Raw genomic sequence first — 10,664 nt, forward strand, 5'->3', positions numbered from 1 at the left:
TGGAAACAAACCACTGGCAAACGTAATCAATAATATAAAACGTCACTTCAACTTACACTTCACCCAAGTAAAACTCAATTCACCCATAGTAATAAAACACAACAATTCTAGATTAGATATATATGCACCAAGACAAATGAAAATCAACAAAGTACAACAACTCTACCACTCACAATAGTTTAGTGACAAAACAGCTGTACTCGCGACATTTAACAACAAAGCACCAACATACAATAGGAACACATATTGGAACAGAACACTACACTATTAGCCACACCAGAGCAAACTTCATGGGGGGGGGGGGGGGGTTAGCTTACACGACACATATACAAAAAGAAACACATTCAGGTTGACACATATCCAAAGAGTAATCAGTGAACCGGAAAATCATCCTTTAGCACCAAAATAATCAGTAAAAAAGACACATACAATGTTGACATAGCCATAACGCTAAACAAACTACCTAAACAGAAAAACAGGACGGACCTACAGGATACTCGCCGTTTATAGACAAACCATCTGGACTAGTAGAAACAGAGCTAAATTCGAAAATTCACAGTTTACAGGACAGATTTTAGATTTAATTTTTAGCAGACGACTGGACAAATATAGCACATCAACACACAAACCATAAATAGTAACACCCCAGTAGTCAGTTCACACACAACAAAATCTCTTACGTCTGGCTCGCCTTAAACTCACACACTCAGTGCCCCGTCAACCATCGCGACCCGCCCCTTACCCTCAGCATTCATGTCACGCAACAATGATTCCGCTTTATTGGCCCGCCTTACCCAGCTAACCCCCACATACATCTTCCCGCCCCTCAACGTTTCTTTTCCTTCAAATTTTTGTTTATCCACGTAACCTTTAGGCACAGTTTAGCGTTTTTTTTTTTTTGTTTTTTTTTTTTCTTTTTTTTTTTTTTTTGAAAGAATGTTAAATTATTTTTCAAATTGTAGTACTGTATCAAAACTGAGGCTGACTAGCATGTTAACCTTCTTTGTTTTACACATCTGTTGTTCACGTACGCAACACCTCCCACCTACACCTCCCCGCCTACATAACAACCTCCGTTTACACCTCCCTGCCCACCCAATAACCCCCACCTACACCACCCCGTCCACCCAACAACCCCCACCTACCCATCCCCGCCCCACCACGTGTTTCCTTCTTTCAGTTTTGCTATTATACCATTATAAGAATGTTCATTTCTCCTTGAAATTGTAGTATTGTACCAACTCTAAGGCTGTCAAGCACGACAAGCTCCTTTCATTTTATACATTAGTTGTTCATGTATGAATCACCCCCCTCCTACACCTCCCCCGGCCACTCATCAACCCCCACCTACTCCTTCCTGCCCCACCACTGTACATTTGACAATTTGGAATTATTTTTTTTATGAAAGTTTTGTAATTACACTATTTATTTACATTGCCACACACGGCAAACTTTATATTGTGAGCATCAGCTGTAAATAGACACACCATTACAAGATTGTTAGTTTCTCTTGAAATTGTAGCATTGTATTAACTATGAGGCATCCTTTTTTTTGTTCTATATATGTATCATTGTATATTTACCGAGGCCGTCAAACACGACGCGCTCTTTTTTTTATTTTCATCTGTCGTTCACACATGAACCACCTCTCTAAAATGTATTTTATTATAATCAACTTAACCCCTGTGATGGTTAAATGAATTTGTAAATTATGTTATTGTTTTATTGCAAATAAAAGTATTTAAAAAAAAAAAATCGCTGTATTTCTTCTCGCTCCTAACCAACTCACAATGTCCGGACGTGGTAAAGGCGGTAAAGTCAAGGGAAAGTCCAAGTCTCGCTCCTCCAGGGCAGGCCTTCAATTCCCAGTCGGACGTATTCATCGTCTGTTGAGGAAAGGAAACTATGCTGAGCGTGTCGGTGCTGGTGCCCCAGTCTACCTAGCCGCCGTCCTCGAGTATTTGGCCGCTGAAGTGCTCGAGTTGGCCGGCAACGCTGCCAGAGACAACAAGAAGACAAGAATCATTCCTCGTCACCTCCAGCTGGCCATCCGTAACGACGAAGAGTTGAACAAACTTTTGTCGGGTGTCACCATCGCCCAGGGTGGTGTCCTCCCCAACATCCAGGCCGTGCTTCTGCCCAAGAAGTCACAGAAGACACCCGGTGGCAAGAGCTAAACAGTGTCACCCTGCTGCCCACTGTCCACCTAGCCTACTACTGTCCTTTTCAGGACAACCAAAGTTTACCCAATTAGCTTTCGTTGTGTGTCAATGAACAAAAATCGAGTTTTCCAACCCTACCCTACCCTACTTGTTTCAAACTGTATTAATAACGCATCAATATGTCACTCACTAGCAGTATGAGATCATTATTATAGATGTATAATACTTACACTGGTTTACACGAGCAGAACAGGGAGGGGGGCGGTCATATTAATAGTAGTAACTGGACATATTTTAGGGGTATTCGCTCATAGATACAAATGTAAATAGAATCTTTTTTTTCTTTAAATGTGCTGCGTTTAACCCTTGTCTACAAGAAATAAGGGTGGTCGTTATTTTAAAATTCTATTCTTTAACCCACCGCTAGTCTACCATTTTTATTTTATATCTTCTTGTTTTTAAAAACAAATATGTTTGATTACAATCCTTCCCCCTCATTTATTTACACACTACACACTATTATTACCGCCGATCGAGCGGGCGAATTGGGTAAGAATTGGGTCAGAATATCTACATAGGTCTATAGACTAGGTCTAGATCTAGATTGTTTCATGCAGTCTATGTTGGGTTCTTTTCTAATCACTCACACACATTCATAATTCATTGAAGAGGACAGAAGCAAACACACCGTTACCCATGACAAGCGGCACAACCAAGGATTTCATTTGAACGAAGAATATTTTGTGTTATCGGCCCTGTCTGCTATTAATAGATCGCTCGGCTGGATACCGAGCGATCTAAAAATAATCTGCTAGGTATGTCGACGCTGTCTCAACGTTGTGTGGCTGCTTCTGGCCAATCAGCGTTGTTAAACTCGTACTCGTCCAATGGGAGAGCTTCGTTGCGCTAAGGGTTTGGCGGACGGTTATAAAAGGACCAGCAGCGCTGGGCTGCCACATTTCTTAAACTGACTATCATCCAGTTGAGATACCGCCATGGCCAGAACAAAACAAACCGCCCGTAAATCCACCGGAGGCAAAGCCCCACGTAAACAGCTGGCCACCAAAGCCGCCAGAAAGTCAGCACCAGCCACCGGCGGTGTTAAGAAGCCCCATCGTTACAGGCCTGGAACCGTCGCCCTGAGAGAAATCCGTCGTTACCAGAAGAGCACTGAGCTGCTCATTCGCAAGCTGCCATTCCAGCGCCTGGTCAGAGAAATCGCCCAGGACTTCAAGACTGACCTTCGCTTCCAGAGCTCCGCTGTCATGGCCCTGCAGGAGGCTAGCGAGGCTTACCTCGTCGGTCTGTTTGAAGACACCAACCTGTGCGCCATCCACGCCAAGCGTGTCACCATCATGCCCAAGGACATCCAGCTAGCCAGACGTATCCGTGGTGAGCGTGCTTAAGAGGTTTCTTTTAAGCCCAAACCACCACCCCCTGTCCTCAACCAAGGTCCTTTTTAGGACCACCTGACAACGTTCAGATTAGCAGTGAAGGTCCCCCACCTCACGAGTTTCCACCCACCCACCCACTACACCCCCTGCCCATGTCTGCCACTCTACTACTACTACTACATCTATTAGTATTATTCTGGGGGATGCGGGAGATAGGTTCTATTCATTTATCTCTTTAATTCAACTCACACATCACATTGCTATTTGAATTCGTGTATGCATGCTGTTGATATTGTTTTATTTATCTCAAATGTGAAGAAAGGAGAGAATAAATTTTATATTTTTCTTTCACCCACCCACCCACCACCCTATCCATTGCTTTTTAAAATATATAAAAAAGAAAAACCCTTTAGGGTTAGAGCTAGATATCTAGATCTTAATCGGAGAGCAGAAATTATTCTTAACGACTACACGCCATAGATTATTTAATTATTAGAAGCCTAACTAACCTATTCGTTTCACGATGTAAACAAACCACTGCGAGTACGGAGCGGAGTACGAGAATATTATTTCGTTCGTACTCGACCAATCAGCGTTCGAGATTCTCTCGTACTCGCATAATGAGCTCGCTCGTACTCGCATAATTAGGTGTAGGGAAATATTTCAGTTTTATTCGCACAAAACGGTGAAAATAACGTCTAATACCATATTTTAACATGACAAACGTGGATCTTTTCTATGCCTACACGTGTGGGCAATGAAACTCTTTATTTTTTATCCAAGGGTCGCATAGCAGAATAGGTGAAAAAATGACTTTGAAAACGACACCGTTAGCCGACAAGCCAGCAACATTCCAGTCGACACGGCAAGCTGCTTTTTCATTGGCTGGCTCATTCGCCGACCGCTTTTGGTTGGGCGGTGTCCGCCATATTGAACGAACTCGAGCCCAGGACCGTATATAAGGAGCGAGTTTCTCTGCAGACGGCGTTTTTCGAACACTCGTTCATCAACAAAGAAAAAAAATTCAATATGTCTGGCCGAGGCAAGGGTGGTAAGGGACAACCAATGACACAAAGTCGTCTGATCTTATCAAATTTTCTTGAACTAAAATAATAGTATTCTAATGACGACATATGCAAATATAATCCACGCCAGCAAAGGGGTTGCGCCCTTGGATGTTCCCCCTGGGTCGAGAGACTTGGGGAGGAGCCTCCCGGACTACGGTCCGGGGGGTTTAATGAAATCCAGGGCCCAACCCCTTTCAGCTACTACAGCCATACTGGATCTACCTGACGAAGATTGCCCAGAACTATTTCCTGCTGATTCACCCACCATTCAAGTCACAATCAACTCAAATGGTCAACCCAATCTGAGAGGACATATCCTGCGGCAACTAATAAGCAACCAACAGATCTTCCTCTTCAATTACGGACGAGCAGACACCTGGTTCTTTACATCAACTGCCTTCGACGTCACCACCTTACATAATACACACAAAACACACGGCCCCTACACGCTCTACTTCACTTTACACGAAAAAAACAGGATCAACGGAACCCTTAGATGGGTCCCACCCACACTAAGCGATCGCACACTCATACAAGCACTACAACCCTACAGCAACAAGGAACCTTCTATATACACAATCCCCCTCACTACCAACCGCAATTTCTCAATACACACTGACAACCCATCAGCCATCCCTCACTACATCCAAATAAACTACAAAAACAAGACACTCAACATGCTAATTGCCATCAAAGACAGAAAACAAGCCTGCCAAACATGCTCGTCAACTGAACACTGGACCAACCGCTGTCAAACTCTCAACTTACAAACAACGCCCAGTAATCAAACACCAGCACATTCTACACTACAAAAAACAATGCCATCCGCCCAGCCAGCACCATCACCAAGCGACCAACAAGCATCGGTCAAAAACCCGATCATCCCAGCCAAGCCGCCAAGTATACCATCAACACCTAGCAAACAAACATGCGCAGCAAAGTCGAATTCAGACAGACACTGGACCAACCACTGCCAATCATCAACACCAGAGTCAACACCCAATGTTCACCTGTCAACAATACAGGAACAAACTCAACAACCATCCACACAGACAATTTTAACAGAACCACCTAGAGCACCACCCACACCGCAGCAAACATTGGTAACCCCTAACCTGTCGAACCAAAAAGCGATCCCAAGTACGGCTTACCCGAAGTCACCAACTACATCAACAAAAATCCAAAACACTGGAGAAACACAAAGCCCAGATTCAGAAATAGATAACGCCACGTCAATGAAAAGAAAAAACGAAATCAGCCCCACAGAACAAGGAAAATTAACAAAAAAACTCGCGAATCAAATCTTCGATCGCCTGACAAACACCTTAGAAACCCAGCCGCAACAAGAAACTACCACTGAACCAATTCAAATTCCCAAACCTTTAACTCCTGGAAAAGACAAGAGCTGCGGTTATTGCTTTCACAGTTTCAGTACTGCCAGCGAGTGTAAAACACATACAAAAACTTCCCATCCTGATACGAGTAAATGCCCGCATTGCAACAATCTGATCAAAAGCAGAGGAGCAATAAAGCACCACGTACTAAAACACCCAGACACCGCTGTCTTCCAGTGTGGATACTGCCTAACAAGTCTATACACCAAATACGACATAGAAAAACACCTCAACGACCAGCACCCCGACAACGACCCCTGCCACAATCAAATATTCTACATCCTCAATCCAGACAGATCCATTTCTTACATATATGCAGACGACAGAACATAAACATCGAGAAGGACAACTCTTCAAATATGACACGCTGTACTCACCACTTAAACAAGTTTTGTCAATCCCTCCTCATGCGGATTCCAACACTATCATTTTACTTTAACCCCTTTTACTGATTATCCCTTAAAATTTTGTATAACAACATATATAAAACAAATATGATAACCATGTACATACTTATTATTAATACGCTCATCCTGACAAAATGGTTTCATTAGATGATAAAATTTAATAAAAAATGTGTATACATTTGTAAATCCATAAAAAAAAAGAAGAAAAAAAAAAAAAAAAAAAAAAAGGGTGGTAAGGGACTCGGCAAAGGAGGCGCCAAGCGTCACAGGAAGGTGTTGCGTGATAACATCCAAGGTATCACCAAGCCAGCCATCCGTCGTCTTGCTCGCAGAGGTGGTGTCAAACGTATCTCTGGTCTGATCTACGAAGAAACCAGAGGTGTCCTCAAGGTGTTCCTTGAAAATGTCATCCGTGATGCCGTCACCTACACTGAGCACGCCAAGAGGAAGACCGTCACTGCTATGGATGTCGTCTATGCTCTGAAACGTCAAGGTCGCACCCTGTACGGCTTCGGCGGTTAAACTCAACCCAGGACCACCCATTTGTTCTACCCATCCGGCCCTTATTAGGGCCACCCATACGTTTCCGAATTAGCTCGAGTGGTTGTAACCCCTACACGAATGTTTTCCATACCTACCCCTTACTTACTGAGTTACTTCTTCCTCCTTATTACTTAGGTTTGATTGTACAATTATTTGGTTGTAGCCTACTTAGTTTATTTATTTAATTTGGGCAGAGTGGTCATCTTTCCTTTGGTTTTTAAGGGGTTTGTTTCCATGGGTGGGGAGGGTCGAGGTAGCCTACCGTGAAGGCACAAAAGAAACAAACAAAAAATATTTCGATATTACAAAAGTGTTCACAGGTATGTGGTGAACTTAGGAAAGAGTACAGGTGGTAAGAATAGGTGTCCAGTGGGGTAAAAACAAAAGACAAAAGATGAAAAAAAGTCTACAACACGTGGTGTTCCCAAGCGGTCACCCATCTAAGTACTAACCACGCCCGACGTTGCTTGACTGCGGTGATCGGACGAGAACCGGTATTTTCAACGTGGTATGGCCGTAGACATCGGTGTGAGAAAATTGGGGCTTATAAATATACTCAAACGAAATCAGCAGTTATTCGTCCTTTTCTGGCTACAATAATGATTTCACTGCTTTCCTCATATTATTTCAATAATAAAAAACGCCCTAAATCGCCACAAAAGCGAAACATTGTTTTAATATCGAATACTATGTGCCTTTTTTTCCCTCTACAGCCATTGGTCGCTATTTTTAACCTGAGGCGGTAACCACCGGTAGACTTCCCTGAGCTACTAATTTTCGAGCATCGCGCGTTGTAAAATACAAAATAAATACATTTTCCCCATTTTCCTTGACTAAAATCAGAAAACCAGGTGCCCCCTGCATCCGACCTGTCCTTTAACTATCGCTTTCATGTGAAATGATCTATCGGAAAGGCGATACTTTAACTTTTTTGGGTCTCCCGCTCACTCACTCCTTCCGAAACATTCTGCACGAATTCATTCAATTTTAATCCAACTCATCACATAGATCTAGATCTAGCCGCCTACAAGTCTACTAATTTAATGTTTGAGAAATAGTTCAATGCTTTTCATTTATTAATTATTCTTTTAACCTTTTCCCACGACAACTGGCACATTTATTTTCAGTCTATTAATATTCTGGCTTCATTTTAAAACACGCAACTAGGCGTCGATCTAGAATTCTAGATCTAACGCTCTAGCTTAACTAAAATAATATAAACAGGAGGGTAGATCTATTCAAAATACTGTTTCAAAAATTACAATAATAATTTCACGGTGAAAAAAAAAAGGCAGGCGATCCATGGTAAATTAAATGCTAATTAAGGATGTTGCTTAAAAGGTTAGGTTGGCCTGGGACGCCAGTATTTCTCTAGAGTCTAGATCTAGAATTTCTAGATTCTGTAGGAATGAGTAGCCTAGGTATTAATAATTGAATGCATTAGTAATTATTAGTAGCTAACATAAGATTTAGTTCAGTAAAAACTAATAGATCTAGATTTTAGGTCCAATGTTGGCTATCAGACTTGATGCTTGATTGTAATGATTATTAGGTTTGAGCAATTAATTTTTTTAAACATTTTTTTAATTATTAGTATTAGTGAGAAGTCATCATTAGTGGGAGTAAATTTACTTCTTTCCAGTCTGGTTCTGGGTTTCCTTGTAGCCTATATAATCTAGATCTAGTTGGTGATAATATTAATAAATATTGTTTCCCATTTTAAATACTCAGGCGGTTTGTTTGAAAGTCTGACCGCAGCTCCATATTCATTGACTGTCGAAGCACCGCATAAAATGAATTAGCTTATATCCAGGGCTGGCCTGGTCTGCCTGTTATTGTGACTGAATTGTCCTACAGACAAGACCTGAAGAAGCTCTCGTTAAGTAATAAGTGTACAGCTTGCTTTTAGCCTGGCGCGGGGATCTTTCACCGGCCACTTTAACATTCTGCGACAGGGCAGGCCTTTACTTTAAGCTTTAATCTTAGCTGGTTCCGCTTTAACACAGGGTATTCTTTTGTCTTTAAGTATACCGCTTTCTTTTATCAGCCTGTAAACCCTGTGTCGGCTACCGGTATCTCATCCGCCAGGGCAAAACAATTTCCAGTTTTTAAATTAAGCTGGTGTCATTTTTAAAACCAATGATTAGGATTTTGGCACAATGCTTATTTTTCTATATACACAAGATGAATTTCACATCATTTTCTGATTTCAGTTTAAGTTTGAAAGCATGTAAAATGTCAATTTGTCCTGCTATGTGATTTTTCTTCATTTATTTTTTGCTAACCCATGGCATCACATTATGAAGGCTCTACTAATATCTTTAGGCTGGGGCCAGTACCTTAACCGACTGTCGTCAAATGAAAAAACTGACAGAAGAGCGCAATTTAATACACACAACAGATATATATGTATCCGAACAAACAAATAAATATATTGGAACATATATACATACCTTTATATATACACACTGATATATACATATATATATATTTACATAATAAATACATTATATATGAATATATCTATATATATAATTTATTTATTTATACATATATATATATATATATATATATATATATATATTTGTATTATATCCTTATATATTATGAATATATATATTAATTCTTATATGATATATATTTGTAAATATAAATTATATATATGTGTGTATATATATATCCTTCTGTTTGCTGGGGTAGAAAAAAAAAACTTATAATTATAATATTCTGAAGGATATTATTTTACTTGAGCGTCTTTCGTCTACACTCAAATATATATATTTGAATATACATTCAAATATATATTCAATGAATATACATTTAGACACACATGTAAAAATATATATATATATATATATATATATATATATATATATATATATATATATATATATATATATATATACACAAAACATGCATATATATACATACGTATATATAGACATATATACAATATACGTCTATTCAATATTTTTACATTATATATATATATATATATATATATATATATATATATATATATATATATATATATATATATATATATATATATATATATATATATATATATATATATTTATATATATATATATATATATTTATATATATTAAAAAAAATATACATATATGAAATACTTTTTACACATATTTATTTATGTTTCTATAATATATGGAAGGATATTAATTTACTCAAGTGTCTGCCTTGGGTGTTTATATAAAAAGAGAAGGGTTGAACTAATGAGAGGAATAAAAAAAATCTTTATATTCAATCTTATTTATTTATTTTGTATATGTTATAGACTGGCATACATTTTTTTTCTCTCTGGTTTATGTGAAAGGAGCTTGCAGGGATTCAAATTATTATTTTTTGCATTGAAATTCATTCTTTATTAATCACAGCTATGTTGCAGGCATATAAATACTTCCCTTTGGGCTCAAGTTGCTTTGAAAGAATCCTTGTCAGTATAGAACTAGTACCAGGACCATAAATGTATGCCCCAGGGCAAATGTTAAGAAAACCTCATCATTTTACAACTCCAACTGACCAAGGACTTAAGAAATGATGCTTCTGCGCAAACTTTCTCGTCAGCCGGTAAGAGATCAACCTCCTTTTGATTGTTTAAATTTTAATCTGTGCTGAAATCATTGTGCGGGCTGGCAAAGAAAACCATGAACTTCTTGAAAGCTGTGTACTTGA

The 10,664-nt window shown here is 39.4% G+C and overlaps 1 non-coding gene across 1 annotated transcript; it reads right to left on the bottom strand.

The window, feature by feature from the left end:
• Window positions 1–7,370: 7,370 nt before the first annotated feature.
• On the bottom strand, window positions 7,371–7,489 carry LOC131947483 (5S ribosomal RNA). Its single transcript, XR_009387886.1, has one exon. It is a non-coding gene; the product is annotated as a 5S ribosomal RNA (ribosomal RNA).
• Between the last annotated feature and the right edge of the window lie 3,175 nt (window positions 7,490–10,664).

This window comes from Physella acuta, unplaced genomic scaffold (genome assembly GCF_028476545.2).
Source record: "Physella acuta isolate Inbredline_101_S28 unplaced genomic scaffold, ASM2847654v3 ptg000594l, whole genome shotgun sequence".
Lineage (NCBI taxonomy): Eukaryota > Metazoa > Mollusca > Gastropoda > Physidae > Physella > Physella acuta.